The sequence below is a fragment of the Triturus cristatus genome, chromosome 8 (genome assembly GCF_964204655.1).
Source record: "Triturus cristatus chromosome 8, aTriCri1.1, whole genome shotgun sequence".
NCBI classification, from domain to species: domain Eukaryota; kingdom Metazoa; phylum Chordata; class Amphibia; order Caudata; family Salamandridae; genus Triturus; species Triturus cristatus.
Window position 1 is genome coordinate 561412367 of NC_140591.1, and position 12756 is coordinate 561425122.

General features: G+C 44.4%; 1 protein-coding gene across 1 annotated transcript in view; it reads right to left on the reverse strand.

Moving 5' to 3' along the window:
- Positions 1-12756, reverse strand: part of PCDH9 (protocadherin 9) — a 378650-nt gene that overhangs the window by 231726 nt on the left and 134168 nt on the right. The window lies entirely within an intron of this gene.

Here is a 12756-nt window from a genome sequence, read left to right on the forward strand (position 1 = left end):
CCTAAGTCCATATATGATGAGCAAAGATGTATGAGCCAGGGTGCAGCGCAAAAAATGAAAATTGTGAGTATGTGAGAAAAAGTGATAATTAAAACTGGCTAGGAGGCACCAAAGCCAACTTTAATCAAAAGGTACCTATTGTCAGGATTAAAAAGCAGTACACCTGCGGTATGGATTTAAAACCGATATGGTGTGAGTTTTAGGTGGTCAACATGTTTCAGCCCACGAAGACCCAAGGTGGATCGGGCTATCGTCAGGACCTTACAAAGAAACGCTACTGCAAGTGAATAAAGTGAAGAAACTAAACCAAAAAAGGATATAGGGCCAATGCAATATCATAAGCCTCTATCCGAATCTGCATGTACCCGCAAAGGCTGGGTACAGGATCTCACCTCTGCCTGGCAACCGCTCAGGAAGGCAGCACCGCTCTGTCCGTCGGTACCGCTAGACCAAGAGAGCCTGCTGCCGGCTTTTTTGATTTAGTTTCTTCACTTTATTCACTTGCAGTAGCGTTTCTTTGTAAGGTCCTGATGAAAGCCCGATCCACCTTGGGTCTTCGTGGGCTGAAACATGTTGACCACCTAAAACTCACACCATAGCGGTTTTAAATCCATACCGCAGGTGTACTGCTTTTTAATCCTGACAGTAGGTACCTTTTGATTAAAGTTGGCTTTGGTGCCTCCTAGCCAGTTTTAATTATCACTTTTTCTCACATACTCACAATTTTCATTTTTTGCGCTGCACCCTGGCTCATACATCTTTGCTCATCATATATGGACTTAGTTAGTCCTAAATACTAGAAATAAAACATCCCTGAGCTCCTCCCTCTCAGAGAGGGGGTTGTAGCCCCCAAAGGAACTAGTTTTTTTCTTTGGGAGGAGAGTCCCTATGATGAAGCATGTCACCATTGGTGAGTGAGCGATTACGTCCTTAAAGGGATCTGCCCTTAGGAACATTCTGTTCAATAGTTTCTTTCCAGTTAGGTTCACTATCACATAGGTTTAACCCCTTCAGTGCCCATGACGAGCTGGACTCGTCATGGGCTGCGGTGGCGCTGTGCCCATGACGAGTCCAGCTCGTCATGAACTCCGCCCGCTAATGAAAGGCGCGGCACTGGGCGGGGAAAGGGGCGGGCATGCAAGGGGTTAAGCAGTAAACTTAGAGGTAGTTCGTAGACCCTAGGATTCTTGTGTTTGTTAATAGTTGATTGGGGATGCAATCCTTTAGTGGTCTTTAAAACTTTCCCTTGGACTCTCTTGTTCGAACTGTTTGTTTACTGGCCTTGTACAGTCCCCTTAGTTACCTCATTGACAGCCTTTCCATGGTGGGCTCACCCCATGAAAAGGCTGGCAGTGAGGAAAATCGTAATATGCTTGGTGGTGCTGCACCGGCACAACCAGAATATTACTGCCAAAAATATCTAAAATGGGAATTTTGATGGAGTATTCATACAAAATTATTAAAATACTTGGCCTTTTTGCACTTTAATAGGAAGTTGGGAATTTCGGAGTTGATGCTACGTGTGTGCGAAATTAGTGTAATTTGAGTTTTGCTTTATTACACAATATTAGGCACAAATTATGTGAAATTATGCAAAATGCAAAAATGCAATATAATGCTATATGTTAGAGTGAAATACGTCCTCGTATCAATTTTTGGTGCAAGTACACATTTCTGCAAAAACATAAGCGCAAAAAAAAGTGCTGCAAACATCAGCCACTTGCGTTATGGTCGTTCCTGAGTTTGCTGTACTCCCCCACTAAAATGTTCCCCACACAGGCTATATCAGTATAAAAAAGGGTGAAAAAGATGGGTCCACTATTTTGACTTTCTTAAGAAGAAGAAATCATGAAATGATCATGGCTTGCTGCAGTAGGTGTTATTATACGTTTATTAGCATATATGCTGCTAATGATGTTTTATTAAGTCATATTATCTAAATGTAAAGAAGGACTTTAGAACATCAAAAACGACCAGAAATGCCTTATCTTATTTCTCCTAAATGCATCCTTCCCAGTAGAAGGCCTTCTCCAAGTGTGGTCAGGGAATCATAAATGTGACACGTGTGTTTACATAAAGGGCAAGGGTCTTACAGAGCCATTTATCCCTTTCTCTCTCGTCTCTAAACTCTGCTTCCACGGAATGCCAAAAGGCTTAATATCTCTGGCACCAATTTTTCTGCTGACAGCTATTAATGTGCTTTCAGCGAGGATTACAGCTGAAAGCACAGTGTGCAGATTTCTTGGTCTCAGAATCGCGTTCATGTGTTATACCATAATTAAAAAAAATGGGAATATGCTGCCAATAACAAAGTGTAATTTTAGTAGTAAGCGTTGACTAAAAGGCCAATGAATTTCCCAGGATTAAACAATCCATGTTGAACGTCCAAGGCGTGAGTAAGCTAACGATAGCAAAGTCAAATGTGTTAGTCCTTTATTCAAGCAGTGACTGTATTTACTTCTAGTGAGAGTGAAAATTCTCTTTTGACTCCAGTTGGGAGAGGAACCGTGAAGGTTGCAAACGGGTGCTTCAATGATCATTGTGCGTTGTATGACTACATTTCTATTCACACTGCTCTTTCTTATGATCTCTAGCAGTGCTTAATTTGAAAAAAAACATAAGTTCCAGGGCCCCTGTCAGGAGGCCACTCCAGCTTGCACCACTCGTTGCCCGTACAAGACCTGCCAATGACAGTACCAACACAACTGCTAGCCATCCCACTCCTACAAGTGTGACAATTTAGACAATTTCAGGTCATCCAAAGGTATAGAAATGGTGTAGGAGGGAGATATTATTCATTTTTGGTGTGCATTTAATGATTAAACAGCTGTTGGTGTGCTTGTCTCAGAATTAGACAAACAGTGCCACCGTATGGCAAACAGTCGTAAGAGCCAGTGTTGAGAATTAAGTGCCGGCACGGAGCACCGGAAACCACCAGCTCAAATTAGGCACTGACCTCTAGAATGGTTATTGAATCAAAAATATCATTGTAACTATTCTGCATAAAAGCCAGTATACTACCAAAATAAGAAACCAAATTAGATCACAAAATAGGTCTTAAACAAATATTATCACCAGCCTATTATCTACTCTTTTCGGGCCGCCCTACCTCATGAGGTTGCTAAATCAGTGCCACATATGGCCCTTTAACTGTGGCACCAGTTTCTACACGTTTTCATGTTGAACTTTCTTGACAAGGTCAAGGCTTTATCCTAACTTTGCAGCTTGTCTAACAAACCTGACAAGGAGTAGCGCATATTGACAGTATAAAGTACAAACGAAACAAAAAACAGTGGGGCATATGTTCAAGCCCCTATCAGCATCGGAATATCCGTGTATTAGATGCTCTGGTGGCCTAGCGCCATTTCCCATATTTACAAGGTGGCACTAAGCCACTTTGCATGGTTTAACGCCACCTTGTAAATATGCCCATTTCCACCGCAGTCCTCTGCGGCAAAGGGGCATGCAATGGGTGTTGCAGTGGGCGTTCCACCGTAAAACCCATTGCTTGTTGACACTGCTGCAGGTTTACAAGGCTGAGGCAGCGCCAAAAACTAACACTAGAGAATCCCTGGTCTTAAAATAGTGATACGAGGAGAAATTATTAATTTCTCCTTATTTTTTGCTCTTTCTATATTTGCTGCATTCTGCAGCACACGTAGAAAGAGAAAACCGCCATTATTGATTATTTATCTGCAGGAAGGCTCCCTTCCTGCACATAAACAATTGCCCCTGCAGAGCAGACACCCTTGCAACATGGCGGCAGGGTGCCTGCTCTGGGGCTAGGCAGCTTTTTTTGCCCCAGCGCTAAGAGACACACAAAGGTACACCGTATTCCTGTAAAACAGCGCATCCATGCGTTTAAAAAATGTCGGAGCATGTTGTTGCTAAATTTAGCGTAGCACCACGCTCTGACATTTTTTGCAAATATGCCCCTGTGTCTCCCCTTCACTGGCATTCAAAAATAATGTTATGAATCAGGCATAGGTTTTTGTGTTTAACCATTATATGTGTTCTTGGTGAGTTTCCTATGCTTTGGTGGCTTATCCTTTGAATTTTACATCTCCCTGGGAGGTTCCTAGCATTAACTCTTGCAAGAGCAGAACAGAAGTATGCTCAGTTGTGGGCTAATTGTAACAAGGTGTTTCAAAATGTAACACACAGTTGACTTGGTTAAATGAGGAGTCCCCTGAATCACACCTGGCATAGTAACCAAATAGTAGGTTTGTGCTTGTCATTGTTTGCAGCCTGTTCTATGTAGTCTCCACTCTGCACTGACATGGAAGAGGGACATATAATATTCTGGCCTGATTTAGCGTGACACTGAATAGTGCACTGGTATGATTAGTTTTGATGTCAACACAAATTGAGGAAATTGAAGAAAAATGCTGCAGCTTTGGAATTGCCTATCTTGAATGCAAGCACACCACGGAGGCCAAACAATGGTGAAAGATGTGTGCATTGCTGATGCTTCTGCACACATAACAAGGCCAAGGACTTGGGTTTGACTGCTATCTTGGTTGCACAGATAAACCAGCATATAAATGGGGTGCTACTGAGAGTAGTCTCTCATGACTTGTCAGTCTCCTTTTTGGGACATGCCAATGATCTGGAACTAGCTGTGTGCTGGTGCTGTTGTTTGCCAACATTCAATCTATTTGAGATGTGTTACTCTTTTCTGTGTGTTTTTTTTACAGGATCGCTCTACAGTATTAATACCCCGGTTTCTAGATATCGACTTTGGGGATACTTTATTTTGGTAATTGTCCTTCTGGAGAAGACCCTGCACTGTCTTAGTAGTCCTGTTGCCCTTCATCTCAGGGACATGTATTTGTCAGGTTATGGTACTATTCTTCACTGCTTGCATGGTATCAGCAAATGGATATCTAGTATTCAGCGGAGGTTTGAATAGTGTGATCTACTGTATTTTGCAAAGTAGGCCCAGATTTTCAAAACTGTCACACAACGCAGCACAGGCTCTAAGGCAGCTTTCCAGCACAAAACAAGCATTGCTCGGGAAGGCAAATAAAAAAACGGTGCTGTTTTGTGTCACTTTTGTGATGCAAACCCAGTGCAAAATGTTTGTACATCTGGCTCATAGTGACCAGGGTCCTCATTAGGCAACCTCTGGCATTTTGTTCTCTACCAGACATTTCTACGTTGCTAATGGATGCGAATTTTAATATTACAATCAAACTAGTTTCAAGGAATCATTCATAACAAGTATTGGCTGTTCAAATGTAATCTAAATGTAATGTAAATGTAAAGAAGTAGGACATGTTGGGATTCGTGTCAGCTTCTCTCTGACCTGATGCATCCGGCGAAGCCAACAGTACACATCTAATAAAACCTCCTGCAGGCAGTTTGATGTACTAATGCACTTGACATGAATATTAAGTTTAAATGCTTATAGCAATTAGCAAGCCTTTAAAAGTATTATCCCAAGTTAGACACCACCGAATAACGTAAAACACACCATTCAAACACTTGAAATGGAGATAAAAACGTAAGTATCACAATAAATAAATAGGCGATTCACAGAACAAAAAATGAGAACTTTTAATGTGATGAAATATTGTGCATGTAAAAAAGCATTGGTTCTTAAGGATGCAAAATCTTTCTGAATCTAATGGCTAAGCATCACCATAATTGGAACGTGAAAGGGTATGAGATAGATATTCTCCTTCTGAAACGACTTCTCCTATGCTTTTTGCACTGAAAAGGTCAACAGCTCCATAACTGATATCTGAACTGCACAAGCATCTGGGCAGTGATGTCTCATTTAGAAGCCATGAGTATAAATAGAAAACAAAGTCGTTTCTGAAAACAATGTAAGCATCTCAGGTCCTGCCTTCTTGCTAGCTCGTTTTGTGATGTAACATTGTAAAGTTACTTTTACAGGAAATATAGCAACAGCCCGAGCTCCGGCCCAACACGTGTACATTTACAATAAACAATGTATAGATGCATGAAACCACATCTTCTCTGAATACATCTTTCAAACGGTCCGTGAATGCATCATTAGAGAGATTGGGCCTGACTTAGAGTTTGGCTGGTGGGATACTCTGTCACAAACGCGAGGGATGTCACGTCTCCAGTACTACAAGTGCCCAGCAGCGGCCTGTGCAAGTAAGAGCGGTGGGGCCGGGGGAGGGGGATTTCGACAGACGACGACAAGGGAAAGTTATTTATTTATTTATTTCCCCTCGTGGACGTCTGTCGAATCCCCCCAACACACCACTCTTACCTGCAAGGGCCGCTGCTGCAAGTTCCATGGAATATAATGCACAAAAGGCAAATGAGAAATCTGCCACATTTATAATGGAGTACCTCTTCCGCCAGTCTCTATATCAGATCCATGGACTTTGTACACTATGCACTGTGGTTTCATTAGAGATATTTTAGCAGTCCTTCTGATACGTTTGAAGGAACAGCAGCAAAAAACAATCATGTTTATCATAAGGTGGCCTTGGCTGCCATCCCAGGTCCCTCTATCTGCACTTCAAAATTTTAAAGCAAGACGACTAGCTTGTCACCAGGAAAACTTCAGGGATGGAAGCATATTCAAATCTAGTTGACCAACGTCAAGAAAGAGGCACTTGTGATGCAGTACCCCGTTTTTAAATCAGTAACTATTAATGAAAGAGTATAGAATCCAGAAATTAAATAGATGGCCCAGGGAGTTAAACACTCACTACTGGCATCAGTTGTGATCTTCAGCTTACAACTTGGAAAGCTGGCAGGACCAGCTCAAACTAGCATCCTTCTAAAGTTTGTAAGCTGAGTGGGCTTAGAAAAAGACCACATGCTGTGTTCTTAATTATAGAAAAACAATGTATTATTATTACTATTTGTGTTTGTACAGAGCCAAGGAATACAAAATTTACATACAGATATGGAAACATGCAAATTGAGGTGAGACAACTAAGGCTGAAAGAAAGAAATGGATCTGTAATAAATTATTAACCTGAAAAAAATCGTTTATCTACCCATGTGTATTGAAAAGTGTCTCCACTGCACTGTGCTACTGTTTCATAACAGTGCTTCAGCATGCTTAGGATCAGTGCAGTACCTTTTGTCCATGCTACTCAGAAATGTACTGAAGTCAGGTAAAAAACAAACAGCTCAACAATAGGTTGTGCAAATAGCAGGCTTGGAAAATTTGAACAAATCAGATGGGGAGATGTTGTGAAACTGATCACAATGGAAGGAGCAGGAAGGGGCAGGTAAAGCAAACCATACAAATGAAACATGGATGTAAAGAGTGAAGGCGAAAAACAACATATACACCAGGCAATATAGTGGTTCTCTTTTCCACCAAAACGTTTCATCGTACAAAATAAAGGGCCGCTGCAGCACAACCCTTTCCCCTTATGGTCACGTGACGCCATCCACTGCGACATCTACTGTGACTCTAATTAGACAATCACTGTTTACATCCTTGTTATCTGTAGAGTACCGTGAACGTGAATTGAAGTGCATCAAATTCTAAATTGCTGCCATCAAGTGACAGAATGTTTTATGCATACTTCAGATTCAACGAGTGCAAATTTGCAGCCTTTTAGAACGCGGAGCTATTTTTGTTGTGTTTTATTTAATTGTCTTCTTTCTTGACAGAGCTCTTTCCTGGTGGAGCTGCCGGTAAATGTAAATCATAACCCTGTTCATTTTCAGTGCAGGTGTTTAGAAATGTATTGAATCTGGTTCAATGAAACAAATTTCCCATAATTTTCACATTCACCATGGGGTATACATCACTAACTACGCATTTGATTTTAGATCTGGCCAGAATAACATATCACCCATGAAAATTAAATACATCAAAAAGAAAGGACCTTCGAGGGACTCTGCTGCTCAAGGAAAGGTATAAGGTCTTCTATTGGCCCATTCTGGTTTTCTAATTTGTGAGGTACAATGTTTCAATACATGTTCATCAAATGATGAGGTCTTGGATTAGAATAATCGTTACTTGTTGGCATGGAATGAAGACAAGCCTTCTAGCCATGTTGCTAGCCTGAGGTATGTTGAGTTGAAATAATACTACTTCGGAAGTATGACGGCCCTCACCACAGAGGTTCTAAGATGGAGAATTAGGGTGATGTGGGATTTTCCAGCAGTAAGCGCTCATAGTTCTATAATTTAATTAGCTGCTATGTTATATAAGAGCCTCGACAAAGAGATTGTTGTTAATCAAGACTCCTTGATTTTGGTCTGCTAGAAGATGCATTGTTTGGGGACGTCCAGCCTTGGATTACTTTACCATATTCAGTGGCGGGTTAGAGAAATCAAAGATCTATGCTAATACAATTTGAAATCTTTAAGTACCTATTGTGAAGATCTTCAAGATGGAAGCTCCTATTAACCATGGCAAGGAGCCTCATATATGACAATAAAAAGGTTGGAAGTAAAAATAAGCCCTGAGTAAATCTGTCTGTAAATGGCTGACAATGAGAAAAAGTAAGCCGTTTCCATTTCTGTATTCGGTTAGTGAATTATTTATTTCAGTCTTCCCTGGCCAAAGTCTAAGATGAAGAAACAGTCTGTTATCCTGACTGTTGAGAAGTAAACAGCAGCATATTCAATTGCATGAGGATGACTTACGGGTCTCTGCTACAATGATCAGTTGGATTCCCTGATGCCGGGCTCGCTGGATTTGCTCCACGGTCAATCCTAAATGGGAGTGCTACCATCACTGAGCTTGGTATCCTGGCTCCTGTCTTGAAATTGTTTGCCGACCAAGCACAATCTTGTTTCATAGAGTTTTGAGACTAGAAGGAATTTGTTCGGAACATCTTCGCTGAATGAAGATATTTTTTTTTATTGTTTTTGTTTTACAAAGTGACAAAGCATGCTTAAGGGAAGGCTAGGAACAACTTGTTTATAATGAGAATGATGTTTGAGAGAAGGACACTGTAGATCGAACAGAAATGGATGTGAAGTAGGGTCAGGAACAAATACTCAGGGCCTGATTTAAATGTTGGTGGTAAGCATATTCCTTCACAACTGCAATGGAGTCTGCTTACCGTCAACTTGATGGACTACTTACCGAATTCAAAAGAGGACAGGCCATAGTTTGACCTCAAGAGAGACTACTCTGTCTCAGCCCTGGACAAATTCTCTGACTGCCTGATGGATTAAGGGCCATTGGAAAAGTGACTATATGTCCATCTCCCAATTAAGATGGGCGGACAGACAGCTGTTTTTTTATTTCCTGTCACCGCTAGGCAAACCCTGGTGGCAAGGGGCAGTAAAAAACAAAATTATTCCCTCCTCACCTTGGGAGATGACTCCCATGGTGGGTGAGGGGGGCATTGTTTTTTTAATTTTCAAACACAAAAGCCCACTCTGTCTTTTTTATTTGAAAATAAAAATAACTAATAAATCAAGGTGCATTACAAATTGAGTTCATTTATTCAACAACATAACTCCATTCACACATGAACAGTAGGTTGAGATGTCAATCATTTTTCATATATCTTTTATTCTTCTTATGTTTCTAAAGTATAACTAAGCATTAGATCTGACGTGTTTTATTCCCAGATAAACATTGGACAACCTTGGATTTGTGTGACATGATGATTATGGAAGGAATAAATGTGATATTACCAATACAAATGCCTTGACGAAGTCCCCATAGGGATGAAATGTGTCGACTGGCAGTGAAAGTTTTGAATGGATCTAACTTTTAATGATACTTTGGAAAAATAAGAAAAAGATATATGAAAATTGAATGACATCTCAACCTACTTTTTATCTGTGAATTGAGTTATGTGGTACAATAAATGAATTTAAGATTGAAAAAGCTGCCCTTATCATGTGCAAACTAATATTGAATTCTTTTAGCTCGCATGATGACAGTTTTTAGTTTGTGTTTGGTGCCTCATTGAGCTGGTGGTTAATAGGTGTGGCCGACTTGCATTCTTTTTGCCCACTTATTTTTCTTCATCAGAATTTTAACCTGAAAAAGAGACAAGAGAGGCCCTCAAGGGGTAGGGAACGAGGTGGAGAAAGCTGGAAAAACAGTGACAAATAACAAAAGCAGTAAAAAAAAAGAATGTACAGGAGTGAGTTTGAGGGGCAGGGAGTGTCTGATGATGGATTAAATATGCAAGAGGGGGAAACAAAACAATGCAGCCTTGATATACAGCACCAAGACAGACTGAAATGTTGGCAGCAGTTTCTGAGCAAAGGTTTGGGCTCCAGCACAAATTATTTTACAAATTAAACACTGCATATGTTGCTAGATGTGGCAGACTTCCAATGATCAAACGGTTGTCACATGAAGTCCAGCGTAGATGTATGATAGGGTCTGTTTGAGCCGTCTCATTTGGAAGCAGGTAGAATGATTTGAGTTTAGTTATCCAGGCAAAACCTATGAGGGTGTGGTAGAATTAAGCTATTGTCATATTCTCAAGTTAGATGTAGGTTATAGTGTCATTGAAATTTGTTAGAGGAAGTGGATATGTTGAGTCATTAATTGTGGATGATATCTGGGACATTAGCTTTTGGATGCAAGTTGTTTAATTTGCCTGAGGTGGGTGAAAAAAGTCTACAAATCTTCACCTTTTTCATTTAAACAGTATCATATATTTGCAGGAAGCTGGCTCTATGACACCCCCGTGCCGCACGGCCACCAGCTGCTGCGTGTGCTCTCCCTCCCTGCCTGACTGCCTCGCTACCGGCGCGTGACCACGCCCCCGGCCCCCGAGGGGCGTGGTCCCTGCTCTCTTAACCTGCCCCTGCTGTTTTTGCCTTGTCAATCTGCTTTTGTTAAATTGTATTGCCTGTTTTTTTTCTGTATTGTGTATTTCCTTCCTGTTTGCCGCTGTTTTTGCCGCCATTCACCCTCCCTCCCCGCTTCCCGCCACCGCCGCGAAACCCCGCCCCTTTTGCCTTCTGTACCCTCCCCGCTCCCGCCTCCCAGCTGCTCCGCCCCCCCGCGCACTTGGCCATATATGGCGACCGTGCGACGCAGGTGAGTGTGACCTAGCTCTAGGACACCCCCAGCCGCACGGCCACCAGCTGCTGCGTGTGCTCTCCCTCCCTGCCTGACTGCCTCGCTACCGGAGCATGACCACGCCCCCGGCCCCCGAGCGGCGTGGTCCCTGCTCTCTTAACCTGCCCCTGCTGTTTTTGCCTTGTCAATCTGCTTTTGTTAAATTGTATTGCCTGTTTTTTTTCTGTATTGTGTATTTCCTTCCTGTTTGCCGCTGTTTTCGCCGCCGTTCACCCTCCCTGCCCGCTTCCCGCCACCGCCGCGAAACCCCGCCCCTTTTGCCTTCTGTACCCTCCCCGCTCCCGCCTCCCAGCTGCTCCGCCCCCCCGCGCACTTGGCCATATATGGCGACCGTGCGACACAGGTGAGTGTGACCTAGCTCTAGGACACCCCCGCGCCGCACGGCCACCAGCTGCTGCGTGTGCTCTCCCTCCCTGCCTGACTGCCTCGCTACCGGCGCGTGACCACGCCCCCGGCCCCCAAGCGGCGTGGTCCCTGCTCTCTTAACCTGCCCCTGCTGTTTTTGCCTTGTCAATCTGCTTTTGTTAAATTGTATTGCCTGTTTTTTTCTGTATTGTGTATTTCCTTCCTGTTTGCCGCTGTTTTCGCCGCCGTTCACCCTCCCTCCCCGCTTCCCGCCACCGCCGCGAAACCCCGCCCCTTTTGCCTTCTGTACCCTCCCCGCTCCCGCCTCCCAGCTGCTCCGCCCCCCGCGCACTTCGCCATATATGGCGACCGTGCGAACGCGCAGCGGTCACGCGCAGCGGGCGCGCCGATTGAGCGCCGAAGGTGCGCCAAAGGTAAGCCCGTCTGCGCCCGTCCGTGCCTGGCCCGCGCCCAGCGCCCGAACCCCTGGCTCCCGAAGACCCCAGCCCACCCGCCAGACGTACGACGCCGCCACCCTCAACGCACTCAACACCGGCCGAACCCCGGGATGCCACCAAGCCACCCCGAGACACACCCACGGACCCTTCAGCTGCCACGCCTGCAAGTTCACCTGCATCCGGACCTGCCTCGCACCAGCATCCGCCAAGTCGAACACCAGCAGCACCCTCCTCAAGTGCATCCTGCTCAACACCCGCTCCGTCCACAGACACGCCATCGAACTCTGGAACCTCCTCGACACCACAGCTCCAGACGTTGCCTTCCTCACGGAGACCTGGATGAACGCCTCTTCAGCTCCCGACATCGCCATCGCCATCCCAGAGGGCTACAAGATCACCCGGAGGGATCGCACCGCCAACCAGATGGGAGGAGGCATCGCAATCATCCACAGGAACACCATCCGTCTCACGACCAGCACCGACAACACCCTGACCACCGCCGAACACCTGCATTTCCAGATCCACACCGACCCGAAGACCACCCTCAGAGGCACCCTGATCTACCGACCTCCGGGACCACGCACCCAATTCAGCGAGGACATCGCCGACTTCGCCAGCCCGCATGCCCTCCCCTCCGCTGACTACATCCTCCTGGGGGACCTCAACTTCCACCTGGAGAACAACAACGACCGCAGCACCAGCACCCTGCTCGACAACCTCGCCAATCTTGGACTCAAGCAGCTGGTGTCCACCCCCACCCACCTCGCCGGACACACACTCGACACAGTCTTCTCATCCAGCACAGACATCGACTTCAGCCACGCCACAGAGCTTCAATGGACGGACCACAGCTGCGTCCACTTCACCTTCAAAAGAACGACGACCCACCACCACCAGCAACAGGCTGCCCGCAGAAGCTGGAACAAGATCACAGCC